The 21,537-nt window shown below is 37.7% G+C and overlaps 1 protein-coding gene across 1 annotated transcript in view; it reads right to left on the bottom strand.

Moving 5' to 3' along the window:
• LOC131671543 (probable pyruvate dehydrogenase E1 component subunit alpha, mitochondrial) overlaps window positions 1-21,537 on the bottom strand; it is a 284,027-nt gene that overhangs the window by 59,856 nt on the left and 202,634 nt on the right. The window lies entirely within an intron of this gene.

Raw genomic sequence — 21,537 nt, 5'->3', positions numbered from 1 at the left:
CAGCTTAAACAATATTCATTATTCAACCTGCCTATGAAAGAAGCGATATATTTGTTAAGTAACTATTTCTAAAATATATTATTCTTTTCTTCGTTTCTATCTTTTCAAAAAGGAGCATAACATAACTAGAAAATATCAGTACATAATACAGAAAAGGCTAGTCTAAAATAAATTTAACAAATAAATATAAGTCTCCATTGTATTTTTTACTTCAAAGATGAATGGTTTTGATGCTCTTTCTAAGATTAACTTTCTAAGACTTCTCAGACTTTGTAATATGTATCAAATATCATATTTTTCAGGTAATATATAAAATAATACTTGATATTGCCTATGTAATAAATTAGAATAGTAGTAGATGAAAAGAAAGCTTAAATAAAAACAGATAATATACCTAACAATAGTTGATATTCATTTGTATTTTGTGCGTATTTCTACTTTTGCATCGTAGTATTATTATTCGAAGCAATATGAAGTGCGAAGACGTACGCACACACGCATCAATCGTCTGTTGGATGTGTGTGTGTGAGAGAGAGAGAGAGAGAGAGAGAGAGAAAGAGAGAGAGAGACAGTTGCAGGCATACACGAAACCAAGAGAGACGACAAATGACCAAACCGTAGATCGACGGAAATAGCCGAACCGAGCACACGATATTTGATTCTCATCCGAGAGACTCATGTGAAATGAAGAGCGAGCCTTGAGGTTTTTTCAGGTCGATCGTTGTGATAACATCGTGTCTGCGAGTCGCGATAGAGGAAAGCTCGACATACTCCCCCTTTTCAAGCAGATCTACACCTTCAAGTGAAGACGCAATCCGTCGTCAAGCCCCTTGACGACAGCGATTACCTTGAGGTAAAATAAGTCCAAGGTGCATCGAGGAACAAACCAAAAGCAATTTCGCCGTTTCTGAGCGTAGCCCGGCGTCGATTCGACTTGTAAGTAGCGCATAATTGTCTCTCTCTCTCTCTCTTTCTCTCACGCGATCTTAAAAGGTGCAGGAGCTCAGTGGAGCTTCTGATTACTCGTTTTTAAGAAGCCCATCTGCGGGGCAAATATAGGTCAAATATCCAATAAATCGAGTCAGTACGGCATGTAATTCTTGCGTTTAATTGGAAATCGCATGACCTAATTCTTTCGCTTTTAGCACATTTACTATATAAATGAAGACGGGTGAACCCTGTTACTCCTACGCAAAACTGAGAGAAGCAAGTTATATTGAACTGAGTAAGCCGCTGCACAATCCGAGTTGAACGGATAAATCGTGTGCTCAATTTCAGAGTTGTAAAAAGGGTTGGTAAATAACCACGAAGTAGCTCTGTTATAAATAGCGGTTAACAGTAGTTTTAAGATTTACAGCTTGCAGCGTCTTAATTCTATTTTTTTTACAATTCATTTTTATCAAATTTCATGCTTTCAAAAATTTTTTGAGATAGTAACAAAATTTTCCCTTAAAATTTCCCTTAAAAATTCGAAAAATTTTCAAAATCAAGGACATACTACGGTCAATACATGTAAGCAGAGCTAGCATACTAACTGTATTTCGGTTCGCTAATGTGAAGACGTGCACGCTCGAAACAAACATCACGCAATCATAGTGTGTTTTTATTTTTCATTTCATAATGTCGCGATTCCAGGGTTACGTAAGCGATAAGATTGATTTTCGGAAATCAGAATCGAGAAAAAATAGGAACATCTGTAACTATCGAAGAGGAAATTTATTTTAGTTGGTTTTAAAAAGATTAAATACTTAATAGAGGTAAATAGAATAATTATTTGTGACCAGTGCGGAAAGAGCCTATTTCCTCAGCGAGATTCGTATGCGAGCAAACGAATGGCAAAGTACAAGAAAGAAAGAAAATGAATCGACCAAATTAAATTGGCGTACAGATTTTTCTTTAGTTTCAGCCAATTAATACAAAACTTTCTCTTATTAATTTAGGTAGATGTAGGATATTTTTTTAGTCGGCAGACAATAATTGCATATACTAGAGTTAAGTAATATAATATTCCGATTTTTTTTCTGCATACGCACTTGATAATTGGGTTGGTGCTTGAAAAAAATTACGAAATATACTATATATAATTTTATACGGTTAACCTTCACTCGATTAAACGTTCAAATACATATACACACATACTTGTATACATTAAATTCAGAAGACATAAACTCTGTGATCAGAACAGGCAGCAGTCTATTTCTTGCTTGCTCTTCTCTCTCTCCCCTCTACTGAAAAGTGCAATGGTCAGTATTAGCTGCACTACGAGGGTGGTCCGATAAGTACTTAGCCTCACCGCCCGATGGCGCCACTCTTGTAAAAGAAATATTCTATCACGTAATACAACCTTCTCGATGGTTACTGTCAAAATTTCATCGACTATCTGGAGAGGGGCAAAACGGTCACAGGGCTGTACTATGCCGAATTATTGGGCCGATTCGACGTCGAATTGCAGAAAAAACGGCCCCATTTGGCGAAGAAAAAAGTGCTCTTCCACCATGACAACGCACCGGCTCACACCTCCGCCGTCGCCATGGCCAAATTGGTCGAATTAGGCTACGAACTTCTGCCCCATCCACCGTATTCACCAGATTTAGCCCAGTGCGACTTCTTTTTGTTTCCAAACTTGAAAAAGTCACTCGCCGGGCAGAAATTTGAGTCGAATGAGGAGGTAATCGCTGCCACGGAAGCCTACTTTTCAGACCTATTTTTTATTTTTTTCAGGAAACGTATTTTTCAGACGGGTTAAAGAAGTTGGAGCATCGCTGCGCCAAGTGTATCGAACTAAAAGGAGACTATGTTGAAAAATAAAACGCCACTTTTCCAAAATTTTCGTTTTTCTTTTGTAGGCTAAGTACTTATCGGACCACCCTCGTATATGAATGCGTCTAATAATGTATTTCTTTATCAGCCGCCAAAGATCACCGAAGGAGCTACCGAGGTCAAAATGTAGAGACGGAGAGAAAGAGAGTGCGCATATGCACGCATTATGCAGCATTTTGTCGCACGCAACCTAATAATTAAGTAGGAAGAGCTTGGCAAGAGCGTGGTCACTGGCCGCATGATGTGACATTCGATACTTGGCCCTGATTCGCTAATCACGTTGTTCGTCTTGAGTTAGCCCTCATTTTGCTGTTTGGTTTGTCTTTGCGGTCACGCGGGTGCACGCGGTACAACTTGCAACTCATCTTCGACATTAGCCAGCGTCAACGAGAGGCAAAAAAGAAGAGAATAGAGCCAACAACCGTGGTACCTAGTCGGCTACCTCCAAGGTTTCATCTACTTCTCCGAGGCAGCACTCATCGCCCGCAGAAGACTTGCATCTAATTTAATCTAATCTCATCTTCTCCCCGATTACATTTAGAGCGAAAGTGACTCTCTTGCCCTTCCCCTTGAAAAATGAGTAACAGCGCGGTAAATCTATTACAACTCACTATCAGTAATACACATTTTGGAGCAGAGACTCGATCGTTCAAAAAGCATTTTGAAACAATATATAACTTATTTTTATTTCTTTCTATTTCGTTGGTTAATCACCAAGTGCGCATTTTGTTTGTTTTGTTATTCTTCGTTCAAAATAAGTCACCAAAATTACTTTCTAGGACGAAGAACGAACGGAAAAATATGATAAATATAACCCGAAAGATTTCAATAGTGACGGTAACAGCAAAAGCGATCGCGAGAAATGGCTGGAGGATTTAATCGCCGATGCCGAAGAAAAAGAAAAAAAACGATTAACGATGCAAATTGCGTCCAATTAACTGAGTTAACAGGAGTACCTGAATCAATCCAGAAATTAATAGATGAAGATCTATCGAAAGCTTAGATTTACGAACCGACGGAACGATAGAAATTAAGCGCAAACGATTATTGAATCGAACCACACGTGAATACATGCAAAATGATTTCCAAGACAGGAAAGCAAGTCATGAATCGAGAGATGAGATGATAGAAGCGTATCTGAATAACCTCGACAACACAATCGATAACGCGAATGGAAAAATGCAAGAAAAGCCGACCACGGTAGCCACTGGAATGGAGGAAAAATATTACATGAATAACGTACAAGGTAAAGCAGAAGTATTGAAAGAAGTCCACGACATTCTTTTCTCTCTTGGTCTCATGTTCCGTTGTAGCGACCTTGCGGTTTGAGTCTGCTCCGGGAACTGCCGCCCGCACGCCGCATTTTCCTCAGTGCAACACAATGATTGCGTCGTTTCTTGCAGTCTCTTCCGAACCCCGTCCGGTCTGTCCATCCTGTATGTTCTCATCGATTCATTCATCGGTCCACGCCCGGGCGTCGGACTACCTCGGGCATTACCTCGGTTTTCGCACGTTGTGCATTCAGTTTCTACCCTAACTCATGCGTGCACACTACCTGCTCACGCTCGGGGTTCGCTGGGGGCAATCTCGACCATTATTTATTGAATTTGACCTAATTGAACTCTTTTCTCGAACTTTCCTTGATTTTGCCGTTCGCGTATTCGCGTTGCACTGAGGCCCCAGCCCTCGCGTCACTCGCGTCTAGGTCAGTTTTTTCCTGTTCAAACTGTTTCTGAAATTCTGCGAACTTGCAATAGAGCAACTTTATGAACGTAACTTTATTCCGTCCGTTAGGCGCCCTACTACGCATTTACGTGGAACCCGTTGAGCAACTAAATTCCGCTTTCCCGAGGTAAATCCTTGAGTTTCCCAGGGCCTTAAGGGGGTATCCTCGTGTAGATCGATCAAAAAATCGATTTTTTTTGCATGAATCGATTCTATATAATTTCAAAAATATACTGTGAAAATTTCAGAACGGTATTCGAAGTGATTTTGCAGCTATGGCTATTTTCGCTCATCTGCTCCGAATACGGTGCCATGCGGAGCAGGTAAACGGATGTGCGCTCGATTACAAAGACGCCCCACGGTGATGGGATTAGTTGAAATTGAAAAGGGACTTACGTTTAGGGTCAGGGACAGATGTTTCTCGAATTTTCACTATACTGATTCGTATACACAGGTATATTTTCGAAGTGTCAGTGCTGCTATAGTCGAATGCCAAGATTCTTTTTGAAGCCTACAATTGAGTCACTTTCACTGTAACTATCGAGCAATACACAAGTATTCCAGAGCAAAATGTTGTCGACCAACTATCCAAAAGGCAATTCTACTAGCCCTTATCATGCATCGCAACGAAAGAGGAAGTTTTATGGAAATCAGTTTTCAACGCAGAAAGGCGAGCCGATAGGTCCCAGCGCTAGTGCTCGAAAATTGGCAGCAGCTTCTTCAGACGATATTCCAGTAAATTATTCGCACCGTTACCGAATAATTAAGTTTGTCACAGTTTTTTCTATGCTTTCTGAGCTATTGTGTTGTAAATCGTGTCGTGGTGCAGTGATATTTGAAGAATCTGGGCAGCGCGGCTTGGGTTGCAAACTCGTTGTGTCGTGCAAGTGTGGCGTAAATTTCGTGAACTCGAGCCCGTTTATTAACAATGGATTTGAAGTGAATCGCAGAATTGTATTCGCAATGAGACTTTTAAGCATCGGCATGAAAGGAATAAACTTATTCTGCAATATCACGGATCTATGTGAAGGGCTTAGTAAGAAAGTATACGATGGAATACTTAAACACATTCATGACGCTGGAAAGATTATTTTTCAAAACAGTTGTGCGAACGCCGTTGCAGAAGAGAAGACAATTAATAAAAAACATTCAAGGCCGTTACTTCAAATAAAAGCGTTCGATAATGGTTCCTGGAAGAAACGCAGCTTCTCGTCGAAAATTGGAGTAATAACTTTAATCGGATATGAATCGGAAAAGATTATCGATTTAGTGGTAAAAAGCTCGCTGTGTCAAATTTGTGCTGTGTGTCCGTAAAAAAATTATTCGCAAGAGTATGCTGAATGGTTTGAAAATCACGCCGACGAGTGTACAGCGAACCATGAAGGCTCGGCTGGCAAAATGGAGGTTTACGCTATGATTGAAATGTTCAAGAGATCGCGTGAGTTATATGACGTTATGTATACAATTTATATCGGCGATGGGGACTCAAAAACATTTACAGCGATTTTAAAAGAAAATCCTTATGGAGAAGAGTATCCCGTTGTAAAATGTGAATGCGTTGGACGCGTGCAAAAACGCATGGGAACACATCTTCGAAATATAAAAAGGAATGAAAAATTAGGTGGTAAAGGAAAGTTAAGTAATGGATTAATAAAAAAACTGTCAAATTACTACGGATTAGCAATAAAACGACACGTAAACTCCGTTGATGATATGAAAAAAGCAATAATGGCAACATTTTATCACATGTGTTCGACCGATGAAAAGCCGCAGCACCATTTCTGCCCTACTGGAATCACGAGTTCGTGTGAGTGGCAATCGTCACAAATCGTTGGACAAAATTACAAGCATCCTCCTCTATTGCATGCAGATGTACAAAAACATTTGCTGCCCATTTATGAAGATCTTTCAAGAGATGATCTACTGAAAAGGTGCTTAGGCGGTCACACCCAGAATGCGAATGAAAGTTTCAACGCGTTCATCTGGCGTTTAGCGCCGAAGCACTTGCACTGTGGCCCAAGAACCGTCGAAATAGCAGGTTATATAGCTGGTATATTTAATGATGGATTTTCGTCAGTATTGAAGATGATGAAGTACTTGGAATTTACCATCGGACCGTCGGCGAATAATTATTCAAAGAATATAGACGAAGATAGAGTAAATCGACAGAACCACCGCTCTGGAAGCTGTACGAAGGAAGCTCGTTTGGCAAAAAAAATGAGTGTAACTAAAGAAAACGAGGGAGAAGACTTGTTATGTGGCCCAGGGATTGCTGATTAGCAAAAAAAATTGGATCTGTAGGTGGTGAGTTACAAATAAAATCAATTTTTTTTAACAGGAAACTTTAAACGTGGTTTTCTCGAAATGAGATTTTTTCAATTTTTCGAATTTATGTAAGAGATTGCTCAGCGAGTTTTCAAGTTATCGGAAAAAAAAGCAATTTAAAGAGAATTGAATTTTGTAGTCGATGAACCTATTCGTTTTTATGAAAAATCATATTTTAATTACTTTTATGCAATAACAATAAAAAATTTTTTAAAAGATTTTTTTCAAAAGTGTGCTATTTTGTCAAAAAAATTTTTTTATTTTGTAGATTAGGTTCATCAATGACATTTTATTATAATAATGATAAAAACAATCGATTTTTATGTTTCACAAATTAGAGTAAAAAAAAAAGGTTCCCAAGTTGATGACATAACTACGTGAAAGTTATTAAATTGTTTATTGTAAAAAATTTTTTTTTGTATTTTCAATCCAAAAATAAATTACTGTCAACATTTCAGATCAAAATATCCATTAGTTTCCTGAAAAAAAATTCTTAAAGTTTCCTTACATTTTTGGCCATCTATACGAGGATACCCCCTTAAGCTAAACTTGACATTGTGGACACGTTTCCAACGTGCTATTTTGCCTGCCACAGCCTTGACACTTCAGAATCGTTTGCTCTACCTGTGTACATTTATTCGCGTAATGGCCCACCTGCTGGTTCTTGTAGCAGCGCACTGGATTCTTACCCTGAAATAAATTGAAAAAAAAAGATTTTGAATCCTGATAAAAATCGGCTTTAGACACTGTTTGTAAAATTCAAGATATTGCATATTCTTTTAATAAAGAGAATATTGTAGCTTAAAACGAAGTTGATGTTCTAGCTAAAAAATTTAGAATCTATGAAAGGAATAGTATTTTTAGTGAGAAAACAATTGCTTTGCTCTAACTAACCTAAGTTTGGTATGGGAATCAAAGGATATAACGGCCAGATACGCGGAAAGAAACAAGGTCAAGGTACCAACAAACGACAGTCACGAAAGAAATGTAGAAAAATTAATAAACAGACAATTACATTAAAAAAATTTGTTAAGGCTGCTTCGAAGAGCGCTGTGCCTAGCAACCAATCGCTTTTAGTTATTCAATTAACTGTGAAAGGTGCCAAAGAAAATGTTAAGAAGCCTGAAGGTAAAAGTAAAATAAATATATCGCGTATTTTACCCATTCTGAAAGCAATTGATGGATCTCTTTCTCTTTTAATTCAATTATTTACCATTTTTCAGCGTTGCTGGTGCTCAAGTACGAGGAGCTGCTGCAATAGCAACAAGCATGAACAGTGCTAAATTCGCTCAAAATGCGCTGAAAGAGGCTCATCAAATACTATATCTACGAAGGTGACTGCGAAAATAGCCTTATTATCCTATGACGGTATATGTCCTTACGTAAGACCATATAGTAGAGGTTATGGTTTACACCTAGATACGTCAATGAGAGAGGTTTGAAAAAAAACCTCGAAGTAGTTTTATTGAAACGTACTCTTACAGATCTAGATATAAAAAAGATATGTTTAATTAATGAAAATTGATGATTTTCGAGGTATTTTCATGTGTCATGCCTTACCAGTTAATGAAATTTACTAACTACAGACACAAAAACCGATCGCGCATAACAGTAAACAAAAGATAAAGTAGACAACAACACGGCGGGTGCTGCAGTAAGATTAGGAAAAAAACGTATATATAAGATCAGGCGAGGTTGATCGGGTACATCTGCTCTGGCCATTCAACAAATTTGTGACAATCTCCGATAGCGAACGAATTTCCCCACTAAATGAGAGAAATCACACAAGTACTTCTTAACCATTTTCTTTTCGAGTCAGCTAGGGTATTGATATTCCGCTGGACTCCCGTGACCGGGTCACAGACGAGCTCAATACGAAAAAACAGAATGATTGATTTCATTCTCAAAACCGATTGAAGAATTTCCGAGGTTTGCGACAAGACTGTCGGCTCGTCGATGGAAAATGAATCGGTTTTAAGCGCATCTCGCTTTTCGAGCAGGAAGACATCGGGTCTAAAAAATCCTGATCTGACCGAAAAGATCACACAAGAGTGATCTATTGTTAATTCATATGACAAAAATGGTCCAGGTACTCATTGAGTGGCCTATAAAAGAATTGTAATAAAGTAGCCTCAGCAGTAGCAGTAGCAGTAGCAATAGTAGTAGTAGTAGTGTCATCTGCGCAAAATATTGTGAACTCACAAGAGTCACACAAAGGAAGACTCACTCCAACATGGAAATAATGGAGGTACGAGACGATGCAACGAACAACGGTCAGACAGTCTAAATCCTTCAGACTATTCGAGCGTAGCTTGAGATACAACAAGGGTTTCTAGGCTCTTCAAAGCTGAAAGACAGAGAAACTATGGTCTCAATAGTAGACAAATTCTTCCCGAACCAAAAAGAAACGGAAGATACCACCGTAGACCGGAAGCTGACAGTACTGATGTTTACAGAGGCGCAGCTTACAAGAGCTGCGTTCACAATTAAGCCTGGCAAAACACAAAGGTAGAGTACCGGGAGAGATCCTACGACAGATTGCGAGTGTACGGGCAGGACTTCTCCTGGACATGTATAACGTAATTTGCGGCCTGACATCTTATCCAAGCGATGGAAGATGGCCAGATTGATTCTTTTGCATAAAGGAAAAAAGAACCGAATGCACCGTTTTCTTACAGGCTCCTGAGTCTTTTAGATACGCGGGTAAACTATATATAGCGCTACTGAATCCGAGACTTACGAATGCGACAACAACAAATGGAAGATTGATAGTTACCAGCTCGGATTTTGAAAGGGTCACTAGACATTAGGAGTGATACGAGAAATCACGGACGCCTGCCTGTGCACGAGACGCAGCTGTTACGGGATGTGATATTCGTATCACTTATAAATAATAATTCGAACTCTCGTATCTAGCTAATGAGTAAGAATGTGTTTCTAATAAAGTTACTCTACTTGTTGAGAAAATAAATAGATAGATCAAATAGACTCCACTAATAATAACAAACTAATAAATCAAATATATAATAAATATGTATAATGTTTGAAGGAAAATCAGACTATGTCCTAGTTTCTTATGGTGCGAATTGTCCCATAAGCAGGGCTAAAGTCTTTCTTGGATAGAATATAATTCGGCCCAAGTTTCTTATAGCGTGACATTTTCGCTGGAGCGTTTTCTTCGAGAAGTTTTTGAATATTCGAGAAACATTCGCGAATTTTGAGAAATGAATTATCTTAATTTACAAGTAAATAAACATTAATAATGAGCTTTTAATATATGTGAACTTTACCGAATTCGTTATTTGTTGATTTAATACAATATATAATTATCGCAATTCGTGTCGTCAAAAGTTATTAACTAATAAAGTCAATTAACGTAATATTATAATTTTTACAATAGAAAATTATTAACTTTTTATATAACTTTATAGTTGATTAATTTCAGAAGTATTTTCTAAAAAGAAATATTCAAATTAGTTAATAACATTTGAATTATAATAAATTTTTATATTTGTGACGGTTTTTTCTATAATCTTATAACGCAATTATTAGATTAATTATCTAAGATTCATAAACCATATAGCTATCATTATTAAGTATAAAATTAATGCTTTCGTTCTATATACAACTTATTGTTTAAATAAATTATTAATTGTTTATTTATTAATAACAGTTCTTATTCAGCTGTTATTAATGAAACTAATTCTTACTCATGTTCTTTACTTATTCATTTTACATATAAATTATTTACATCTTTCTAATAATTTATATTTTTAGCTTAATAAATAAATAAATTTTGGTTATTGAAATTAATTATTATTCAATAATTAAATACAATTTTTATTATTATATTCTAAATCTACGTACTAAAATCTATATAATAAATGCTTTGTTATGTCAAATTTATCTCTAATTAACATATTTTTCTTAATAACAAAGATCATTATATCTATATCTATTACTTTGTGAAGTCATGCTCTTTATTTTGATTATGAAATTCGACTCTTGTACTAATACAATCGAGTAAACAGTGAGATGGTGCCGCTTAATGTACTGATTTGAATAAACACATAGATTGGTTCGACTGGTTGCGGTAATCTAATAGCTCATAGATAGGACCGTTACAGGGATAAACCCAATAGTGCTTCTCGCGACTTTGGACGTCAGGAATGCCTTCAATATCGTTGGGATATTCTGGAGGCACTTCAAGCTGTTGGTGTTCTTGGTGTTCTTTTCAAATTAATGCGGATGTTGAAGAAATACCTACGGGACAGATGAATTATGTACGAGACAACAGACAGAATGGCAATCAGACGTATCACTGCAGATGTCGCTCAGGGATTTATTTTGGGCCTGGATTTCTGGGACATACTGAACGATGCACTCCTAAGATTGTAGATGCTACTGACAGTAAAGCTGATCGCCTATGCTGATAACGTGACAGAGGTGATAACAGTACGAGCCCCGGAACTGTCACAATTGCTACTGAACTGCGCGATATTACTCTTATTCTAGAACTTATTTTTCTGACAAAAAGCAGGATTAATGGATTATTTCAATGTCAGTCGAAGGCATACAGACGTAGACCAGGAGGACGCTCAAGTATTTGGGAATAACCGTGGACACGAAGCTGACCTCGTGGCCGCACATACAAGAGATAGTTGAAAAGGCGATAGAAAGGATTTCCGCTCTCAATCACACAATAACGCACATCACATAATTGGACCAAGATAATAGAAGAGACGATTACTGATGACCACGACCCACTCGATCATGCTTTACGAGATGGAGGTGTGGGTCGACGCGCTGGATATTAATAAATATAGCAAAACACTGATGAATGTATAGAGAATTAAGAATTACCTGCACCTACAGAACGGTCTCAGTTGAGACCGTTCTTGTGGTGGTAGATATAATTCCGATAAACCTCGGTAAAGCACAACAGCGTGCACACAAACCGAAAAGAGACGTAACAAAAATAGAAGGTGCGGAAGAAAAAAGATACAAAATGATAACAGAATAGAACAATCGATGGAGGACGAATACGTGGATAAGATGTGTCATGGATGACCTGAGACTATGGACAGAAAGGAGATTCGAGAAGGTGAACATTTTCCTAACTCAGTTACTTATCGGTCATGGATACTTCAGGAAATATTTACCGGACAGACGAAAATTAAACAGTCCAGAATGTAAATACTCCGAAAACGAACGAGACGAGACAGAGTACTCATGAGTGCAATCAGTGGAACGTGGAGAGACTATGACTAGATACGAGATAAGCAGCATCATGTCAGAAAACATAGTGACGAAGATGTTACAAGACAAAAACAACTAAATATTAACTGCAACGTTCGTAGAGGCTATTCTTAAAGGGAAGAAGACGTATAGATATCTGAAAGTCGAGTAAATGATAAAAGTATGTAAGTGTGCAAATTTATGTATGAAAGAGTGGAAGAATGTAAGTTAATTGCCAAGAAAATGATCGAAATACAGGATCAAACGAAAGAGAGAAACCACGACACGGATTTTTTCGTAAGTAATGCTACCATAGTTTTCTGGTGGAAAAGAGACCTTTCATCGTTCAGCGAAAGAAAAGCAAGTTTTGGACAGTCATTTGACGGAGAAAATTTTTCTGATAATACTGCAGCCTACTATTTAATTTTATATAATCGAGTTGTATAATACAACCCATTTAACAGTGACATTAAAAAACTTCTTAAATATTTTAAGATGTATATTTTCAATAATATTGAGATTAAAAATGATTATAAATCAGATTAAGAATTATAAATAAAAAAAAATATGATTTTTCTATTCAAAGAAATGTCTCTTTTATATAGTTCTTCAACACTGATCAAATAATTAGAGAAAAAGCTGCCCACCGCCGATTGATTTAATCTTCCTATCAAATATCGATAAATGAATAAATTGTAACGACGAACACTATATCCACGCTCTCACCTTGTCAGGACAACTGCCTGTGAGAAGCAGCATCGGCTGTACATGAGTTTAGGGTGCGCACTGCGCGGAAAGAATAAGATAGAGATAGCGAAAAGAGCAGAGAGTTTAGCATAGCTACTCGCGGCGGACGGACGTGACCCTAACGGAGCGCGAACATTTCCTCCCGTTTAAAAGTGTGCAACAGTTTTGTGAAGGACATTAGCTAAAAGAAGAAGGGCACACTGAGAGGACGTGCGCAAACGATACGACGGACACCCACTTGACATCGGTAACTTTTTCAGTGTAACCAGGGGACCGAGTGAGGTTAACCTGAGCATCGTCGTGATTAGAAGCTACTCTCACGAGGTAAGTTGGCCAGCTTCGTGTTAATGATTTCGCACGTTGAGACGAAGTCGCCGGCAATCTCACGTGAGATCGCAGAACGGCAAAAGACGATCGTGCGTATAGCGTTGTAGCGAAAGTGAGTAAGCGTGACTCATATGTAGTAGCGAAGAAGATGGCGACGCAGATATACGCCACCTGTAACAAATCGTGATAACAGCGCAGGCCTAAAGATTATAAGTGAAAATCGCAACAATAAAGGACGTCTTAGTGATAAATGAATTCTGTATGTGATAAAATCATTGATTGATCCATTATTAGAATCCGTTTCCCTCATCGATACGTTCGAGATGACAAAACAACTTCGTGCTTTCGCGCCCGTTTCCAGCTAGTCGAATTATACCCAAATACTTTCGAGCGAGGCTGAGCCTACCTAATAAAGTAGCGGTAGTAAACACCGGGGACTTCGCCCGGAGACGAGCGTCTACGTCCAAGGTAAGGTAGCAGCGGAAAGCCGCAGAGAAGGCTCTTCTAAAAGTTTATCGAGTGCCGCTGAAACCTGCGCCATTGTGTGGCGCAGCGGTAACGTTCGCGCATCTTGCGCTCATTTGCGCACATATATAAAGCGAACCCGCAACCCGTGCTCGGCGTAGCATACACATTAAATGCATACCCCGTTACAAGATATATAACTTCAAAATGAATAAATTTCAGATAAATTTTATACCAAATTTTATTATTACTTATTACATTAAAATCCTAATTATAACATCGAAATTAAATTAACGTTTATTATCCAGTTCATTAAATTTAAATTTATTGTTTAATTTTTTATAATTACTGGCTCACTGGAGGAAAATCGAAGTTAAACATTCAAAATAAACTACTAATTTATAGAGCTGCACTCAAACTAGTCTATATCTGTAGCATTCAATTTTGGGAAGCCAATTCGAATTCGAACGTTGAAATCCCGTTTACTTTGATTAGCTGTTTTTTATTATTCCTTTAAATATTGGAAATTCTTGTAGGTGAATTGTTTTATTAAAAATTTTTACTTTATCATAGGTTTGCTTCTTAAGTTCAAACTGGTAACTACGTTCCCTTTACCATATTTTCAACATTTTGCGTTGCCCAATCCTATCTGATTATTTTGTGAAACATCCATGGAACCGTGTTATTCAATCAAGTGGGGATTACTTTGAAGGATGCCACCCACCAGATGATAAAGAATAACACTAGCACGAAAATATAAAAGCAGGCCCGATACTTTTCGGATAGACCTCGTATTGCTGTCACGATGTTATTTGATATTGGTAGGTCTGAGGTGTAGAACAACTATAGCGTTAGGCCAAAAACACTGCCTTGTGGTACTCCTGCCTTTATTAGTTGACTTTTTGACTTACACTTGTTTATTTTGACTTGAAAAGTTCTATTTTCTATTGGTATGACTGAAGTAGCTCGTAGTGGCGCACAGGGAGTAAACTCTTGAGCTTGCATAACAATCCTTCGTGCCACACTCTGACCAATGCTTGTGCGACATCCAGAAATATTCCAGTGCAATACTTTCTTTCCTCTATCGCCTTCCTAGCCACAGCCACTATTCGGTTAACCTGTTCAATCGTGGAGTGACTATTCCTGAATCCGAATTAATGCTCGGGGATAAGTTTCCTGTTTGCTATTGTTGGAGTGATTCTAGCAATTTATTAGTTTTTCAAACATTTTTGATAGTGAAGGTAGAAGGCGGATCGGTCTATAAGATGTTATCAGTTCTGGTTGTTTTCCAGGTCTAGGTATTAATATAATCTCAGCTACTTTCCACTGGGAAGGAAAATAGCAGAGATGCAAGCATGCATTAAAAACAATCGTTATGTATTGTAACGGGGCAAAACCGTTTAATTATTTTATTCGCACAATATATATTATAATATTCGCACAATATATATATAATAGAGGACGCGCGTAATTATTTATGCTCAATACATAAATCGGAGAGCATGTGGAAACGTGCGTCAGTCAACCAGTAAGTCCTCTAATCTGGGAAAAGTGAGTGGAAGCGATATAAAAAGAGCGAGTCAAAAAATACTTGTTAATAACACGGACGGAGCCTTTTATTACCATTCGAATACTACACAAAGTCGGCCCGCGCGTTTGTTTACATTGACGCTTGCTCATCGACAACACGTTTTGCCGGGACGCTCGCTACTCTTTGTTATTAGAGTCGCCGCATGCACGCTTCGAATGTCGGAAATTAATAATTAATCATGCAACCGCGATCGCGAAATTAAGCTGGCCAGCTTACCTTATTATTGCAGGCGATCGAAGGAAGCACAGACAAACCGCACAGCGCGGAACAGTTTTTAATTGTTTGTCGCCGGTCGCGAACACGCGCGCACGGATATGGTTTCGCCCTCGATGGCGAAACCTCACACACACTCTCGTCCTGGCCTCGAACTAGTAGCTGGATGGCACCTGGGCGGCTACGATCACGGACGACTGGCTGTTGCTGCTCTAGCGTGTTGATGTTGATGGCTCGTAGATTGGCGATAGAGATAGCGAAAGCGGGCGGACTCAACGATAGTCGAAGCTTCACTAGTTCGGTTTCAATCGCGCGCGTTCTGTCTGCTCGCGTGCCGAATTCCTTCGTTATGAATTTCGTCCCCCCGGCAGGTGCTGCCCTCACAGGCAACAATTAAGTTATATTATCAGCGCTAATTTGACGTTTACCGTCACAGTATCTGATCGCAATTTTGGGTAGCATTTAAATCATTTTCCCGTAATATTATCAAATCCGGGAGCTTTTCTGTTTTTAATATTATTAATAATGAGTAATACTTCATTTTTATAGATTTGATCGGAGTGCTATCTTGTGCATCAGATAGCACTAGTAACATTTTTTCTTGCCGTTCGGTAATTATTCTTTGGTGTGGCTGGAATACAGTGCTCAGGTGATTTGCGAAGGTTTTAACTTTTTCCTCGTCCGATCTCGCCCAGTCACCATCCGGTTTTCTGAAAGGCGGTATATATGTTGTAGGTCTTTTAAGTCGTTTTGTGACTTTCCATAGTGAGTAGTCTGTTGCTTCTATTGGACTCAGTGTTCTAAGATAATTTTGTGTTTGGGTATTTTTTTCTTCTTGTAGCATTTTCTTTATGACTTTGATTGCTTTGTTGAGTTTTGATATATCTTGACTTGATCTGGTTATTTGGTATCTTTTACTTAGTAATCTTTTTTCTTTGATTTTGTTGGCTATTTTAGAGGAGTTGATTTGTTGCGTATTATTTCTGGTTGTTATTGTAGAACAGTCATTAATAGTGTTAGATAAGAGTACGTTGAGTGAATTTATGTAGCTTTGTATATTAATAGTTGTTTTAAGTTGGACATTACACGTAATGCGTTCATCTATGGAAAGAGCATATTTTTTCCAGTCCACTTTTGTTTGTTTACATTGTTGTGTACTTGACGGTGAAGAGTAATTATTACCGGCGAATTGTCGGATGTAAGATCCAAGCATGATGCCGCTTCGAAATAACTTTTACTTATCCCTTTTACTATTGCAAAGTCAATCAAGTCCGGAAGCTTTTTTAAGTCTGTAGGCCAGTATGTTGGTTCTCCGCTGGATATCGGGGTGAATTTATTTTTTTGTAGTATTTGATAGAGTACTCTGCCTCTGGGTGTTGGAGTTTCTGATCTAGATCCTCACCACGGCTGCTTCGCATTATAATCCCCTTCTGCTATAAAACGCTTTCCTAGTGTTTTGAAGAATTCTGTCCATTTTTCTTTTGTGATTGTTTTGTTTGGAGGACAGTAAACAGCTGATATTGTAATTGGTCCCTCTTTATCTTCGATGATTATACTAACTGCTTGAAGGAAGATTTCCCTAGTATGTTTGTGAACGTGGTGATTTATATTTGTTTTGATTAGAATCGTAATACCTCCTTGTGCTTTATCGAGTGGATGATTTGTTTTGTATATTGAGTAGTTTGGTATGTGGAGAAAATTTTTGCTAGTAAAGTGTGTTTCTGAAACTAACATAATATCAATATTTTCATGAATTAAAAATCCTCTTAATTCGAAGTGTCTTCTTTTCTGGTAGAGCGCAGTTTTAACACGTCTACTCACTTCAAGGTTCAAACACTGACTGAAGACGCACGTATCACTACAAATGTGTTCAGGAACTTCATAAGTTATAAAATTATTATTTTGTTTGATATTTTATCGCTATTCACATACTTTATCTATACAGTGCATGGTTGATCACCACTATAATTCGCTTCCGAAATTTCGATCTGACCGATTGCTCCGTCGTCTCGTTCTTCTTGTAATATTTTCGCAAATGATCACGAAATCAAGTTATATAAACAGCGATTGGAAGTGTCGGTTGAGGAAATATTTTTACAATATTTAAGGAATACTGCACAAAATATTTCACTAAAACATTTTAAATTTCTTCCGGAAATATTTCTACAATATTTTTGCTACCTATCTCTGTAATATATGCAGGTATCTCTACCTACCTACGTTGCAATAAATTGTTCAGTGTAATATTTCGTGCTGTATGGGATAGCGTTTAAAAACCGAACGAACTATTTCAAATCAATCTATACTGCCGGTCGCCTTCTTTGGGCCCTCCACCGCAAAATTAGTCAAAACTTTAAAGTTCAATGTCTCTGGTAAAAATTAACGTACAGAGTCGTCCGGAGACGTATTTGAACGGTCTTTCCAAGAGCTTTCAAATGGTATTACACATGGATGCCATTCATTATTTTATTAATTTTTTGCTAGCAAAAGTCGACATTGAAATTTCGGAAAATATGTTGCTAACTTTGAATTTTTACCAAATCTGGAAAAAAATCTAACAAAAATTTGAGTCAGAGCATTTTTCAGCTTTTATCATGTTCTATCTGAATCATTGGTCAAAAAATTATTTTCGTTAAAACCGACGCGCGCACGGACATTTTTTCCGGGAAGTGACAGCTTTTTTAAATATTTTTTATGGTCGTAAATTCTAAAAATTTTTAATAATATACAGGATTAAAAATGTTTGTTTTTGCAAGTGGAATTCCGCATTATTTTTTTGTATTTTTTTGAAAAAAATTTTTGGTCGATTTAAAACATTTTTTTTTTCATATCTGGTACGCTGTTATGTCGTAGCAACGGCACATCTCAGGTGCACCTGAGGCTTGGCGCAGTCTCAGGGTTCCGTTGTTGCTAGAAGTGCGATTTCTCGCCTAGAATAACGGGATCATTAATGGCAATTATTTTAACTGAGGAAAACAGTGTCACTGAACCTATACTTCTGCCCCTGGATTCCAATCAAATGTTGTAATCCAAGAGCGAGAAGCACCCTGGGTCTTATCAATAGTAGTACCCGGTTTTCCTATCAAAATCGTACCTAGAGCCTATTAAAAGTAGTCTCCAGATTCGGGAAAAAGGGAAGAATTTTTAGTCACGAGCTGATTCTAAGATAGAGGAGAGAAAGATAAATCATACAAAAGATGTTGTTTGTTCGCTTACTTTTTATTAAAAGAATCAAGTTTCTGTACAAAGCGCACTCCTTTCCGTACTGGCTGCTTGGGTGCTTGGCTTGATTCGCTAGACTGCTTGACTGCTTGACTTTTCTTGTATACTTGGCTTTACTTGGATACTTGGCTTTTCACTTGGTTCGTTTTCTTGGCTTGCACCTTGCTGGTAGCACGAAAAAAATCACTCTGCTCTTTGGATCTTGTACAGCTCTTTTTATATTTGGTGGATGGTTGGGGTGAATGGTTGGGTGGTGAGTCCCTTTCTCAGCCTTTCGGTTTTGGGAGGAGTGAAACAGGCAATGGTACGTTAATTGGCTTATTTGTCTCTTCTGATTTTTCCTCGCTGGGTTTTCGAGCCCTGATTAGAGCGAGAGAGTGGAGAAAATCGGAGGCGCGGACCCAGGGGTACAGGTCTTGGCTCGTGAGATGGCTCCTCGAGTACCGTTCGCCGCCAAGATTTGTTCAAATAGTTTGTAGTTGTATAATAATTGAATTCGTAACAAATATAACCGACCGTACATAACTTATATACTATTTAATACTAAAAACAAAAATATTAACAAATTTGTGGACTGTCTATTATCATTTCAAGAATTTAAATTGAGCGGCAATTATGAAGTTTTATTTATTCAAAATTTTAATCGGGGAACAAAAATTCTTATATAATTTAACTAGCCGCTTACTAACTAATTTTTCTTAATTTCTTATTATAAAAGTTCGCCAAATAACAGAGATCTTATTAAAATTAACTAACATTTTTTTCATTTTCTTCTATTTTCTGCTTAAACTAAGTTCCGGAGCCGGGCCCGCAATCGTCGTCATCATGCGACCGCAGTTCCAGTTCTACACTGGTGGATAACTTGGCCTGTGTAGGATCTACTGCTACAAGAATAGAATTGGCACCATGCAAAGAGCGTATTGACAACTTTTGTGTTGTTTGTGGTAAATTTTGTTTTAAAACTCAAAGAGAATCTTTCACTGATAAACTGCTAGAAAATTATAAAATAGTTTTCCCTTTAATCACTGAACAAATAAACAACTGTTGGACTCCAAAAACTATATGTTTAAAATGTAAGATACAACTGCACCAGAAAATATCGCAATACATCTCGCCAATGATTTGGCGTAATCCGACAGATCATAATACAGACTGTTACTTCTGTTTGACTGATACACGTGGATATAATCGTAAAAATGTATCCCAATTACGTTATCCATTCGTTACGTCTGTAACTCTTCCTGTTCTCGCCACCTTGGATGCTGAAGAACCTGAGATTTTAGAAATGCAAACAGAAGAATCAATGGGAGAGGGTTCAAGTAGAAGAGGTTGCACTGATAAAATGGAATTTACAGAAGATGATGAGCAAGACCAGACGTTTAATGGGTTTAATCAAAAAGAGCTGAGTGATTTAGTTCGAGACACGGGACTTTCAAAAGAACTTTCGGAACTATTAGCATCTAGATTGAAAGAAAAAAATTGTCTGGCTCCTGGTACTTCCATCACATTTTACCGAAATCGTGATCAACAATTTAGAAAATTTTTTTCGAAAGAATGCGATTTAGTTTATTGCAACGACGTTGCAGGACTGATAAATGAATTTGGAAACGTAGAGTATGAAGCTATTGATTGGCGTCTGTTTATTGATTCTTCTACGAGAAGCTTGAAAGCAGTTTTACTCCATAACGGTAACATATACGCCCCTATACCAATTGGTCATTCCATTGTCTTGAAAGAGGAATATAGTAATCTCGATTTACTGCTACAGAAATTGCATTATGATACTCACGGGTGGCAGTTGGTTGGAGATTTGAAAATAACAACAATTTTGTTGGGTCAACAAAGTGGCTTCACGAAATATCCATGTTTCATTTGTGAATGGGATAGCCGTGCCCGAGATCAACACTATGTGAGAAAAGAATGGCCACTTCGACAAAATTTGACCCCAGGTAATAAAAATGTTTTACACGAAAGTCTTATACCTGCAAATAAAGTCATCCTCCCACCCTTGCATATTAAGCTTGGTTTGGTCAAACAGTTCATTAAAGCAATGAAAAATTCACAAGACGAAAGCAACGCTTTTATGTATCTCTTCGAGAAATTTCCAAAACTTTCGGAAGCAAAGATCAACGAAGGAGTCTTTGATGGTCCACAAATAAGAGAACTATTACGAGATGAAGAATTTGAAAGAAGAATGACGATAAAGGAACGCAACGCGTGGCAAAGCTTTAGAGAAGTTCAGCATAAATTTTTAGGAAATAATAAAGACGACGATTACGAAGATATAGTAAATGAGATGTTGGGTAATTACAAAATAATGGGTTGCTTGATGAATTTGAAAATTCATTTTCTTCATTCTCATCTTGATTACTTTCCTGAAAATTTAGGAGACTTTAGCGAGGAGCAAGGAGAGAGATTCCACCAAGACTTCAAAGACATCGAAAGAAGATATCAAGGCTATTGGGATGTGAACATGATGTCAGACTATTGTTGGTCTCTTAAAAGAGACACTACTACTCCACACAAAAGAAAAGCGCTCCGCAGATCGTTTGCTAATAAAAGAACGCGTCATTCGTAAATCTTTTTGATCGACATCACTATCTGAAATCAAGTCTATATATCAAGCTAGGTGAATTTTAATTGCTGGAATCGATTGGCAATATCCGCGCGAGAAAACCATAAAGAGAGCTAACACAACCATGAACTAAGTTCTCACCGTAACTCATATTTGAATTTGAGACCGAGGATCCTCAGATTTTGATTTAGCGCGTCGAAACACCTAAAGATACGTGACCAAATTATAGTTAAAAATCTGTAGTGTAATGATGTATATGGAATACATGAATTTTATCGATCGGTGAGTC

This window comes from Phymastichus coffea, unplaced genomic scaffold (assembly GCF_024137745.1).
Source record: "Phymastichus coffea isolate CEN01 unplaced genomic scaffold, Cenicafe_Pcof_1.1 PCOF00010, whole genome shotgun sequence".
Lineage (NCBI taxonomy): Eukaryota > Metazoa > Arthropoda > Insecta > Hymenoptera > Eulophidae > Phymastichus > Phymastichus coffea.
The sequence above is the reverse complement of the archived record's forward strand: the minus strand, read 5'-3'. Positions and strand labels throughout refer to the sequence as shown.